The 14191-nt window shown below is 35.6% G+C and overlaps 1 long non-coding RNA gene across 1 annotated transcript; it reads left to right on the top strand.

The window, feature by feature from the left end:
• Positions 1 to 44: 44 nt before the first annotated feature.
• Positions 45 to 14140, top strand: LOC138318069 (uncharacterized). Its single transcript, XR_011207836.1, has 6 exons — positions 45 to 175; positions 3516 to 3540; positions 6746 to 6799; positions 9751 to 9825; positions 10335 to 10444; positions 12761 to 14140. It is a non-coding gene; the product is annotated as an uncharacterized lncRNA (long non-coding RNA).
• Positions 14141 to 14191: the final 51 nt, after the last annotated feature.

Below are 14191 nucleotides of genomic sequence, written 5' to 3'. Positions count from 1 at the left end.
AATATTAGGTAATCACTTGTTACCGGACATATATAACGAGGTATCAAATTTTCACAGACACCGACATCCTCAGTTTGAGTGCACTGCAAGCAGGTTTAAGTCCTTCAACAATATCAGGACCTGTGTCGACCTCACAGATCTTTAAAATGGTTGTAAATGTTCACGTGACGTATTGGTAAGCAGTTAAACGTTCCTTATTATTTGTGATGGGTATTGTATTTCTGAAAGTTTTGTTAAAGGGACGAGTTTCACTTAGAAACCCAAGTCTATCAAACTGAATGCTTCAGTGAGGTAACTTGTTAGCTTTATGGTAACTAGGCCTATTTGAATTATTACGCCATAGAAACTTCAATTTTCACAACAAATATCCTCGAAAAGCTTCAAATTACTCTGAGAATTCAATATTTATATACGCGAACAGTTTTCTCAAAGAATAACTACAAAACTGTAGTAAACAGAACTTAACAATAACACGAGTACTAAATGTCAAATAAATACAGATGTAAGAGGACTAACTTGTTAATCATGTGGAAAGAGACGAGTCGACGTCACTGAAGTCAAATTTGATTTACTATAACACATCCAAAAATTGTATAACACTTTTTTAAAGCAGTTTCAGGATTTCGTTATTAATGATTTAAATATAGGTCTTCAACAGACAACAGCAGATCCCATCACCTTTTAACTTGATAATTATAGCATAACAGTAACTGTAGTAGGTAGTGTTGCAAAACATATAGTGGTGAAAATGTTACATTTCACGTTTGTCATCTAAATTTGTAAGTAAATTCAAATATATATCAAATATTTTTATCATAAAAAGATTATTTATTTACCCACCTTCATGTCTAAATTATGTTTGCATGTAAGCACATTTGAATGGCTGACGTCTCCAACACGACTCACTTGACCGCCATGATGCTTCTCATTAGAAAGCCTCACACTCCAAATATGGCAACTAGTACCATAGAATGATAATAATAGTTAACTTTATTTTCATTCGATTGCACATTAAGTCAAAGACTCTTCTCACACGTGGTCGAACATATACACTGTAAAATGTACAGTATTTACAGCATAGATAATAAACATACCGTAACTTTATAAAATGATATAAAATGAAATCAAAGATATCACAGAATAAGTAAATCATATCACATATTAAATTATCATATCACAAAAAACAAAATCATAATATCACAGTCTAAAAAAATACAAAAAATTGCTATAATTGTACACATAAAAGCCATGCAATCATAAAATCTCATGCTGCAATTTTTATAATGAAATAATGAACACAAATAAGTGTCTTATATACATATATGCCAATATGGCAAAAAATAAAATTTGACAGATTATACACTAATATAGCATACATTAAAACAAGAAGTAAATGTTATATGATAACATGAAATACTATAAAAAAAGGATTTAAAAATCAACACATAATAAGATATGGATAAAGAAATTTCAGTTGTAGTCCATACATAAAATCAATGATTTTTATTATTATAAAGTTTGAAGAAATGCCTTCTGCATTCAACCTTGAAGGTGTTAAGAGATGGTTTTTCCGTAACTCTTGCAGGAAGGTTATTCCAATGCGCTGGACCATTATATTTAAAAGAAATTCTGAACTTGGCTGTTTTATGCCGTAGTAAAACAAATATTCCCATTGTGGAAGATCTCGTTTGAATGGGATGTACATTACTGACTAAGATGTTACAATTTAGGTAGGCAGGACATAAATTATTCATAATTTTGTACATCAAGACATATTCATTGTATTCAACCCTGTGGGTGAAAGGCAGCCATTTCAATTTGACAAACAGTTGTTCACCTGGGACACTATAATCTACATCTAGAATAATTGGTAGTGTCCTTTTCTGGATTCGTTCAAGTTTTTTAACAAATTTCTGTGATCAGTATCCCCAAATGTTGGAACAATAATCAACATATGATAAAATAAAACAATTATGGTAAGTTATCATTGATTTTTCTCCTTATCTAACTGGGGTCGGTAAACGACCTCGGCCCCATTCCCAATGCCAAACCTCCCTATTTTTTTCCCAATTACAATGAAAAATTCCCAAATCAAATTGTTGAAAACCAAATAAATCCCGGAAATCTCTCCTCTCATTTAATCTAAAAAGAACTACTCTGAAACTGTTGTGATGGTCGTCACCTTTTGATAAATTGACACAGTTTACTGTTTTACAATATCTACTCACCTATAATACCATGTTCAGTAATGTGTAACTTTTTCCCAAAACTGCTCTTTTTGCGATTAAAAATTCCCAATTTGTAACATTATTAAAATCATTTTTGTAGATATGTTTTAATGATATTTAAGTGTTTATCTGCTTTTTGCGTAGAAGTGTCATCTGCAAAATATAATAATATATTATTATTGTCTTTTTTTGAACTTCAAAACATTTTACCTGTTGAGTGTTTCATTTCGTCACTAGGGCTGGTTATTGGAATGTCTAAAGCGATACGATACATATTGACAATACACTGAAACAATACACGATTCATATTGACGATACAGTGGACTTCTTTTTCAAATTAAGTTGACCATTGTGTTTTGAATACTGTGACAATAAAAGACAATTTTGATAATACATTATATAACCTGGATAAAACCTACCGAACATTTTCTTCGTTGTATCATCTGTGTAAATAAATTACTGTCAATTCGTATGATTAGTTATGAAAAGTCATTTCTAATGCATCTAGGTGAGGCAGATGCTATAAACACTTCCTTTTGATTGAAATGTTTTAGAATACATTTTGTTGGAATTTCCTATTTCTATTGATAGCGAACGAAAACACTAGGTTGATTGGTTAAAACGATACAGCGATATACAGCATGTTTGCATATCGATATTCGATACGCTGCGAAAAACCAATACGTTTCGGTATATCGATATATTGATCCAGCCCTATTCGTCACAGTTTTCGATAAATCATCAGACATGGCAGCATATTCAAACAGAATTATATGTGTGTAGTGTTTGCATTGTTGATGAAAAATTATAATTGAAAGGTTTGTGATTTGAAAATCATGATCTTATATATAATTAGTTGTCAGAACAATACAGTTACTTATAGATATTATCCAAAAAATATATTTTTTTTCAGCCTCAAAGTGTAGATCACATTGGGGCTTGCAACATTATAGACAATGGGGTGGATATCATACCCTGCCAGGAACAGAGTGGAGGCAGGGTATGATTATTCAATCTAGTATTCAATTAAATCAGACAATATGATTAAAACACATTAAATACACTGATAAGAATTACATTAATGAATAATTAATGTTATAATTATATTGTACATAATCAAACTATTTAATATGATGACCAAACATGTATAAATCCTTGATATGACTTAACACGAAACAGATGTTCTGTAAATAGTTTCCGTTATTTTTCTACCTGATTTACTTATATTAACTGATACTTCTATTTGTAATTCAAAAAGGAATATTAACCAAATTCTTTATATTTCAGTGGAGCATGAGGGTACGCCCCTAAAGTAAGTATAATCTACTGTATCATATATGGTGGTTTCGGGATCATAAAACAGTGTGGATAAAGCACAATTTACTCTTGATTAGTTCTACCTTACTGTGATTGTGACTACATATGTGATTTTTTTTTACGTCATAATCACCGAAAGATGGGACTAGTCGTAGGTTATTATTAATTGTACTTTACCCATGTTATTTTGGGATCTCATAACCCACATAGATATATAATTATTTTGATGTTGGAAGATCCTTCCCTCATCTTCAATACTTATCATGCATAGTTGGAAGAGTGAAACTGTGATTAGAGTTGAAGTGAATGTCTGAATACCACCATGTTCACATGGTGATAAATTAAGCATGTAAAAATATATGTTTACAAGCATTAAGTTCCAATAATTAGCTATAAACTATACTAAATACTGTACATGCATATCTGTTTCTGAAACAAAAATTAAAGTTTATTAAAAGCAATAATGACATAAGAAAATAGGTATACATCGATGATCATAGAAAAGGTTATTTATATTACAACACCAAATATATGCAAGATTTCATGTGAAATCTAGTAACAGTTAATTTCGCTGCTTTATGCAAATTAAAGTAATAGTCAAATAACATGCAGTAATTAGGATAACAACAAGAAACATAAGGCAACCTGCATTATGAAAATTATCATTTGCTTTATTTTAATGATTATGAAATTGGTCAGAAGGTGATGATACATGTAGTATTAATAGCGGTAAGCTAAACACTTTTGTGACCATCTTATCAAACTTGTTTTTCATTCCAATTTTGAAAATTTAATAAAAGCGGTTTTGATCTAGGTGTGAAATGCACGAATAAAAAACTATTAAACCTTTGACAAGATTTTGTGTTTTTAACCTGTAAATAACTTCAACTGAGACAGTATAAAGTGTGTGTGATTTATAATTACTACAAGGCCGTCCTTGACTTCTCTACCACATGTTACACCATGTTACCTGTTACCATATAAGTTTTTCTCCTGTTGGGAAGTTGAGAGCCTGCATACATCAATATATACTCTTTTTATAATTAATGTAAGTGACATTGATTGATCAGGACACCAAGCATTTGATCAGCTTCATCATTAATTCCCTAATCTATAAACAAAGACAAATTAATTTGTATCAGTGAAAGGAACAGTTTTTAATGCACTTTGACAAGTTTCACATAGTTACTTATCAATGAACATTTTGTCCTTTTAATTTTCCCATTGGGAAGAATTTCGTAGAGTCGCAAGAGTTTTAAGTTTGCCATTATTACCACAGCTTATAATTATCATCTCTTTCTGAACAATTTAAATAAAATGAAATGTTAATTTCTATAACAAAGATATCTTATGCTTCTTGGTGTCTTCCTATACTAATTACCACACATGTATGTATATATACAAAGTTGCATTATATTATTAGTTGGCTATCAGTCACATCTGAAATATATCTTCATTGTAAGAATTGATTTACTGAGGGAATCTTGCATTTGTTTGGTATTGATCAGAACCTTTATCTGATGCCATCAAAATAGATGTTTTGAAGTTGTAATTATTATCAATAAACTTCAGATTTTTGCTTTGGAAATGTAAATGTACTTGTTTATCTATAACACCTTGCTTTTGTGGGACATTCGACTTATTGCTACAAAAGTCTTTGGTAGTGTATACCATGATCAGCAGTATTTCGATATAATAGAGCTCATATACATGCATTGCTCAGTGTTTTGACAAGCCTTTACGGGACTATATATCAGAATTTCTGGATGACCCTTGATCTTTTCACGTCTGCGCCAGAAACGCCAAGCCATCCCATCAATGTTAAAGTTAATTTGATTAATTTGAATAAGCCACTTTGTTCTTGAAAAAATATTGTACATAATTAATTCATGATAATGAAAATAAGACTGAATGTCTAAGAAATACCAGAACATGTCCTCCAAATCTATGTCATATATTATTGCTAGCTGGTGTAGAAATTCCATCCTAATTCAAACACTCCTATATTAGTTTGATTGATTCGTGGTGTATGTGGCAGCTGGACAACTATCCATCTTCTGCTAGCAGACTTATATGTATACAGTTACTAACGACCAGTATAATTTGTTACATTAAATATGCTTGTATATTACATGTTACAATTATGTATTCAAAACATTATATATATAGGATTATATGAATTTAAGAATAAATTCATAAGTTTGGAATCATCTTTTGACATTTGCTGTTATGGTTTATTTAAGTTGTTTGATATTTTCTTATTTTATATTTTGTGAAGTAATATATCGTCACAGAAAAGTTCATGGGAGGGGTTAATTTTCTTTTGAGTTTTTATTAGCTCACCTGCCTGGTCGGAAGGTCCAAGGTGAGCTTATATGTGATACAGCGAAAGGGGTCAAATTGGCTATTTTTATTTAAACGACTTCTTCTCTGAAGCTAAGCATGGGATAGTACTCATAATGCAATGATAGCATCCTTATAGGGTGGGAATTCAAAATTGTACAAATGATGGGGCTGACCCCCCAGGGGCCTGAGGGACGGGGCCGAAAGGGGTCAGTTTGGCTATTTTCATATAAACGACTTCTTCTCTGAAGCTAAGCATGGGACAGCATTCATAATGCAATGGTAGCATTCTTATAGGGTGGGGATTAGAAATTGTACAAATAGCTATAGTCAGACTGACCCCTCCCCCCCCCTCCAATAGAGATGAAAAGTTTCAGATAAGATGTGTTATATAATATAAATTGATGTTACCAGCAAGTTTATGGTAAATTCTTCCTTGTTCTTTCACAATATATATTATATAATGATAAGTACTTGCATGTTTGCAGAAACTGATGAATAGAGATGAAAAGTTTCAGATGTGAAACACACAATTTAAGGATTTAACTGTATAAAGAAAAATCTGAATTTGCTGATGATTTATGTTGGTGGGAGGAATTATCGTTGAACATGAGTTTTCATCTCACGTCGCGTGGGATAAATCTTTGTGGGAGAAATTGTTCAATATCGTGAGTCTCCCACCGAGGATGTGAGAAGTTGCAACCCTGTGTGATATATGATATTCATTGATATCGATGTTACCAGTAAGTTTATGGTAAATTCTTCCTTGTTCTTTCACAATATATATCATACAGTGATAAGTAATACAATGTTACAGTTATAACTAGACCAAATCTAATGTTCATTATTATTTTCAGTACAAAGCTCTAGAGACGAAGCTGAAAAAAAGTTTCGGTGATGACGTCTCTATGGTGAGTACATACTTTATACATGTATACAAATTAAAACTGTACTGTGTACGGCATAAGGTATATCTGATGATGAATATCAATAATTTATATATAACCATATAAGGAATTACCACAATAAGGATACATACATACAGATAAACAATGTGATTAATAGAAATAAGTAGAACTGTTGTCTTGGAGACCTACTTATACCTCCTCTGCCCTCCCTTCTTTTGTAATACAGAGACATCACTTGAAAAAAAAGGTGGAGGTATCTTCTTAAGATATAGATTATGCAAATATGTATACTGTATAAGAATTTTTGCCACCACTTACATGCATGTATCATTGAAATATCTCCAGTAGTTAAGGAGTAATCAGTTGACCATTTTGAAACAAAGGGGCATAACTCTTAAAAATAGCTTGATGTATCATCTTCCATTATAAATTACTCACATCAACACTGTGTGTGGATTATTGCCACCAAGTTTTGTTGTAATCCCTGCTGTAGTTTAGAAGTAGTAGCTGGTTGATTGTTTTGTAACAAAGGGGCATAACTCTAAAAAATGTGGATGTAATTAGGAGGAGGAGTCTGTCCATCGTCAGGGGATGTAATTAGGAGGAGTAGTCTGTCCATCGTCAGGGGATGTAATTAGGAGGAGTAGTCTGTCCATCGTCAGGGGATGTAATTAGGAGGAGTAGTCTGTCCATTGTCAGGGGATGTAATTAGGAGGAGTAGTCTGTCCATTGTCAGGGGATGTAATTAGGAGGAGTAGTCTGTCCATTGTCAGGGGATGTAATTAGGAGGAGTAGTCTGTCCATCGTCAGGGGATGTAATTAGGAGGAGTAGTCTGTCCATCGTCAGGGGATGTAATTAGGAGGAGTAGTCTGTCCATCGTCAGGGGATGTAATTAGGAGGAGTAGTCTGTCCATCGTCAGGGGATGTAATTAGGAGGAGTAGTCTTTCCATCGTCAGGGGATGTAATTAGGAGGAGTAGTCTGTCCATCGTCAGGGGATGTAATTAGGAGGAGTAGTCTGTCCATCGTCAGGGGATGTAATTAGGAGGAGTAGTCTGTCCATTGTCAGGGGATGTAATTAGGAGGAGTAGTCTGTCCATCGTCAGGGGATGTAATTAGGAGGAGTAGTCTGTCCATCGTCAGGGGATGTAATTAGAAGGAATAGTCTGTCCATCGTCAGGGGATGTAATTAGGAGGAGGAGTCTGTCCATCGTCAGGACTGACAGATTTACAGACAGATAGACAACCTGAATCCAGTATATCCCTACTTTGTTCATTGCAAGGAGTAGAGGTGTACTTGTATAATACGGAATTATGAGGGAAAAGATCTTTCATATGCATGGAATTATATTTTTTTCAGAATCATAAAATTAAAGTTTCAAGTTTTGAGATCAAATGGCTTTTTTGAAAAATGTACCAGTAGCAAAAGTACAGATGCAACTTCATATTTTTTAGCTCACCTGGCCCGAAGGGCCGGTGAGCTTATGTCATGGCGCGGCGTCCGTCGTCCGTCCGTCCGTCCGTCCGTCCGTCCGTCCATCCGTCCGTCCGTCAACATTTCCTATAAATCGCTACTTGTCCTAGAGTTCTGCATGGATTGTAACCAAATTTGGCCACAAACATCCTTGGGGGAGGGGGAACAGAACTTGTATAAATTTTGGCTCTGACCCCCCAGGGGCAGGAGGGGCGGGGCCCAATAGGGGAAATAGAGGTAAATCCTTTAAATCGCTACTTGTCCTAGAGTTTGGCATGGATTGTAACCAAAATCAGCCACAAACATCCTTGGGGGAAGGGGAACAGAACTTGTATAAATTTTGGCTCTGATCCCCCAGGGGCAGGAGGGGCGGGGCCCAATAGGGGAAATAGAGGTAAATCCTTTAAATCGCTACTAGTCATAGAGTTCTGCATGGATTGGAACCAAATTTGGCCACAAACATCCTTGGGGGAAGGGGAACAGAACTTGTATAAATTTTGGCTCTGGCCCCCCCGGGGGCAGGAGGGGCGGGGCCCAATAGGGGAAATAGAGGTAAATCCTTTAAATCGCTACTAGTCATAGAGTTCTGCAGGGATTGGAACCAAATTTGGCCACAAACATCTTTGGGGGAAGGTGAACAGAACTTGTATAAATTTTGGCTCTGATCCCCTGGGGGCAGGAGGGTGGGGCCCAATAGGGGAAATAGAGGTAAATCCTTTAAATCGCTACTAGTCATAGAGTTCTGAATGAAATGTAACCAAATTTGGCCACAAACATCCTTGGGGGAAGGGGAACAGAACTTGTATAAATTTTGGCTCTGGCCCCCCGGGGGCTGGAGGGGCGGAGCCTAATAGGGGAAATAGAGGTAAATCCTTTAAATCGCTACTAGTCACAGAGTTCCGCATGGAATGTAACCAAATTTGGCCAGAAATATCCTTGGGAGAATAAGAACTGAGTTTGTATAAATTTTGGCTCTGGTCCCAGGGGGCAGGAGGGGCGGGGCCCAATAGGGGAAATAGAGGTAAATTCTTTAAATCGCTACTAGTCATAGAGTTCTGTATGGATTGTAACCAAATTTGGCCACAAACATCCTTGGGGGAAGGGGAACAGAACTTGTATAAGTTTTGGCTCTGGCCCCCCAGGGGCAGGAAGGGTGGGGCCCAATAGGGGAAATAGAGGTAAATCCTATAAATTGCTACTTGTCCTAGAGTTTTGCTTGGATTGTGACCAAATTTGGCCACAAACATCCTTGGGGGAAGGGGAACAGAACTTGTATAAATTTTGGCTCTGACCCCCTGGGGGCAGGAGGGGTGGGGCCTTATAGGGGATTTAGAGGTTAATATTAAAATTCCTTCAGAAAAGAAACAATGAACCTGTATTCAGAACATTACTTGGCATTACAAACCAGGTGAGCGATACAGGCCCTCTGGGCCTCTTGTGTTTGTTTGGCTTTGGAAGATAATTTTGATAAAAATTTCAGAGCTGTACTCCCACACCCAATGTGACTGGATACTTTGAAGTTGAGGTTAACAACAAGCTCATCCACAGCAAAAAGGTAATTATTGTCCTCTTATCTTTTATGTTCATCATTACGACATCATTGAGACATTACAATGTCAAATGATAACTATTCAAAAGAACGTTTATTACACTAGATCATTAGATTGACATTTTGATTGGATTTTCATCACTGGCAGTCATACAACAGTGTAGAAACTGATCGAGATTGTATCTTATATTGTGTCACATTTGTAAACTCTAGCGGCTGAGTGCTTACGACATATTACCACTAGTCTTTCAGGGTTTGAGTTTGAATCCTATATAGGGCAGTTGCCAGAAACAGACCAAAGGTCCATGTTTTTCTCTTGGAACCCATGCTTAACAAGTTGAAAATCAGGCTTGTTACTTCTGTTCACTGGTCACTCTAAAAAGGCATGTCAGCCAGTAGATGACAGACCTTTATGTCATGAGTAGATAATGATTTAATAACCAATCATTCAAAGCCAGAGTGATACTATGTAGAAAAAGTTTCTGATAACTATTAACATTTTTTATGCCTTTTAGAACGGTGATGGATATGTGGACAATAGCACAAAAGAGAATAAGATCAAGGAAGCTATTAAGAAAGCTAAAGCTTCCTGATGTAGAATAATGGCCACAGATTCCAGATCAATGTAAGTATTCCATATAGATTCCAAAGCTAAAGTTGAACTAAATATTTTGCTGCAAGTAGGTTCTTTACAATTTGATATGTTGAGTGTTTAATAAGCTGCCAAATAGCTATTGTAAACTGTTCTGTGGCTTATTGCTTATAAAATTGACTTTCCTTTGGTAAATAAACTTTTTTCCTTGCAACTTAAATTCATATTTTCATTCCTAATAACTTTTTCACATCTATTTAATTTTGCAATTTAGAGTCCTATGGTTTTACTCAGAGGACCAAATTACATGTGTTTTCTGTTGCCTCCAGTTTTACTATAAGATAGTCCAGGGATGGATATAGTGTCAGTGATAGTAACCTACAGACCACTTAGGATGCTCAAGGAATTATCATACTGTGTGTACTCTCTATAGGAGACCAAAGCTCAGAAGGTGTATTCCCATACCATCTATCTTGTTTCTGTAGACTTTATGGATGTTTATAAATAGATAACCAGTCATTTATATGTGTTTCCTTCTTTTTTTAGCCCACCATCATCAGATGGTGGGCTATTCAAATCGCCCTGCGTCCATGGTCCGTCGTCCGCCGTCCGTCGTCCGTCCGTAAACAATGCTTGTTATCACTATTTCTTAAAAACTGCTGTAGGGATTTTGTTCAAACTGGAGGGTCCCCTTGGTCCATATTTGTGCCATACAGATTTTGAGGCTGATCGGAAAAACAAGATGGCCGCCAGGCAGCCATCTTTGATTTTGGCAGTTGAAGTTTGTTATCAATATTTCTTGAGAACCACTGAAGGGATTTTGTTCAAACTTCACATGAAGGTTACCCTTGGTCCCTAGTTGTGCCATACAGATTTTGAGGCTGATCGGAAAAACAAGATGGCCGCCAGGCAGCCATCTTTGATTTTGGCAGTTGAAGTTTGTTATCGATATTTCTTGAGAACTACTGAAGGAATTTTGTTCAAACTTCACATGGAGGTTACCCTTGGTCCCTAGTTGTGCCATACAGATTTTTAAGCTGATCGGAAAAAACAAGATGGCCACCAGGCAGCCATCTTTGATTTTTTGCAGTTGAAGTTTGTTATTGATATTTCTTGAGAACTGCGGCAGGGATTTTGTTCAAACTTCACATGAAGGTTACCCTTGGTCCCCAGTTGTGCCATACAGATTTTGAGGCTGATCGGAAAAACAAGATGGCCGCCAGGTAGCCATCTTTGATTTTGACAGTTGAAGTTTGTTATCAATATTTCTTGAGAACTACTGAAGGAATTTTGTTCAAGCTTCACATGGAGGTTACCCTTGGTCCCTAGTTGTGCCATACAGATTTTTAAGCTGATCGGGAAAAACAAGATGGCCGCCAGGCAGCCATCTTTGATTTTGGCAGTTGAAGTTTGTTATCGATATTTCTTGAGAACTACTGAAGGGATTTTGTTCAAACTTCACATGAAGGTTACTCTTGGTCCCTTTTTGTGCCATACAGATTTTGAGGCTGATCGGAAAAACAAGATGGCCACCAGGCAGCCATCTTTGATTTTGGCAGTTGAAGTTTGTTATTGATATTTCTTGAGAACCACTGAAGGAATTTTGTTCAAACCTCACATGGAGGTTACCCTTGGTCCCTATTTGTGCCATACAGATTTTGAGGCTGATAGGAAAAACAAGATGGCCGCCATCTTTGATTTTGATTGTTAAGGTTTGATATGCCTATTTCTCAAAAAGGGATCTTTCTCAAATTTAATATGTAGGTTCCCCTAGGGCCCTTGTTGTGCATATTGCATTTTGGGACCGATCGGTCAACAAGATGGCCGCCAGGCAGCCATCTTGGATTTTGTTATTCAAAGTTTGTTATCTCTATTTCTCAGAAAGTACTGAAGGGATCTGTCTCAAAATTCATATGTAGGTTCCCCTAGGGCCCTAGTTGTGCATATTGTGATTTGGGACCAATTGGTCAACAAAATTGCTGCCAGGCAGCCATCTTGGATTTTTATATTCAAAGTTTGTTATCGCTATTTCTCAGAAAGTATTGAATGGATCTTTCTCAAATTTCACATGTAGGTTCCGATCCCCTAGGGCCCTAGTTTTGCATATTGTGATTCGGGACCGATTGATCAACAATATGGCCGCCAAGGAGTCATCTTGGATTTTGATAGTTGAAGTTTGTTACCGCTATTTCTCAAAAGGTACTGAAGCGATCTGTCTCAAATTTTATATGTAGTATGTTTGAAAAAGTTTAAAAAGTAGAGAAAAGATCCATCTTTCCTTTGTCAGATATAGATCATTCTTTGGTGGGCGCCAAGATCCCTCTGGGATCTCTTGTTTTTTTTTTGCAGCTGATAGACTTGGAGGTATTACAAGGAGATACTTACTATGATGGAACAAGACGCAAAAGCTCACCCTGTCTTGTACTTGATGACCTTTAGTGTGACCTTGTGATGACCTTTGACTGCATCGGCTGTGACCTTGGATCAGTGCCAAAAAGATTATTGAATTCCATAAAATGTTATTCATTTGCATATTTATATAGTTTAAGGAAATAGGTTGTTATAATTGACTCTAAACACATGATACAATCCATATAACATGCTTGTTACATATGCCTTATTAGCCCTTGACTAATATTGAACCTTGGGCTGAAGATCAAGAACTCAATTCAGACAATGGGTTTTAATCTGAGGTGCTACTTTGGTCCGGAACTGGCCCTGTTTCATCAACATTCCTTAATTTAGAATTCTATTTAGAACAGGTTTTTAGAAGTAAAAGAAAAAAATGAGTATAAGAATTTTCTTTAACTTTAAGGAATTCTTTAACTTTAATAATATCCATAGAAACATTATGGAGGTTTGAGAAAAACCTTAAACCTTAACTTATGTAATGCATTCCTGTGGAGATTTTACATTCTCATGTAAGTTAAAAAATTCCTGGATATTGATGAAACTGATCTAGAGCTGAGTTATAGCATGTGATATAGATTATGTGGTTTATCAATGCTTCACCCCTGATAGTTCAAATATTGATGCAAAATTGTTGATGTGAATAACAAGTTATCTCCCTTAGCTTGTTGATCTCTAGTAGTTAAAGTTAAAAAAACTAGTAAGAATATTAAAGATGCATGTTCAGACTGCTAGTTGCAGCAACAGATGTGTGATGTATATTTTCTTTCTTTTGGCATATGTATCACATAATCTTATTTTTAATATGAATACTATATGGAAATGAAGTATGTGATAACATGCTCTTGTGAAACAGGTTTACGTACTGTTTTCTTGTTTAGGAATTATTACTGGGTTGTTGAATTGTTTCCATTTATAAAAGAACTTAATGCTTGTGTAAATGGTTACTTTTTATACATGCTAGGTTGGTAAATTCTTTACTTATTAAACTAGAATCACAGATCTCGGATCGGTGTGTTAAGTGTTGCAGCAGCACATCCTTTATATCTCTTACACATTGTATAAATGAGTATACAATCAGCCATATGATCAATTATATCTTTTGAGTCTTGTTAGTCTGTACCTTAGAGATTATACAGTAGGCCAATTCAGATCCTAATCAGTTTAAGGTATTTTTGTGTTTGATGTCAGCATTATCATGACATAGCCAATATGTACTGGAGATTGCTAATTATTATTGAAGTATTGATCATTTTAATTTTTGCCGTTATTTGTCAGATGTTGGAATGCAAGAATAAATTATCCTAAGAATGATATAAATTAGTCTGTTATGAAATCGCCAATGGAACCAGATAAATGTTATTCAGCAAT

This window comes from Argopecten irradians, chromosome 3, assembly GCF_041381155.1.
Source record: "Argopecten irradians isolate NY chromosome 3, Ai_NY, whole genome shotgun sequence".
Classification (NCBI taxonomy): Eukaryota; Metazoa; Mollusca; class Bivalvia; order Pectinida; family Pectinidae; genus Argopecten; species Argopecten irradians.
This window is presented reverse-complemented; position numbering and strand designations above follow the sequence as displayed.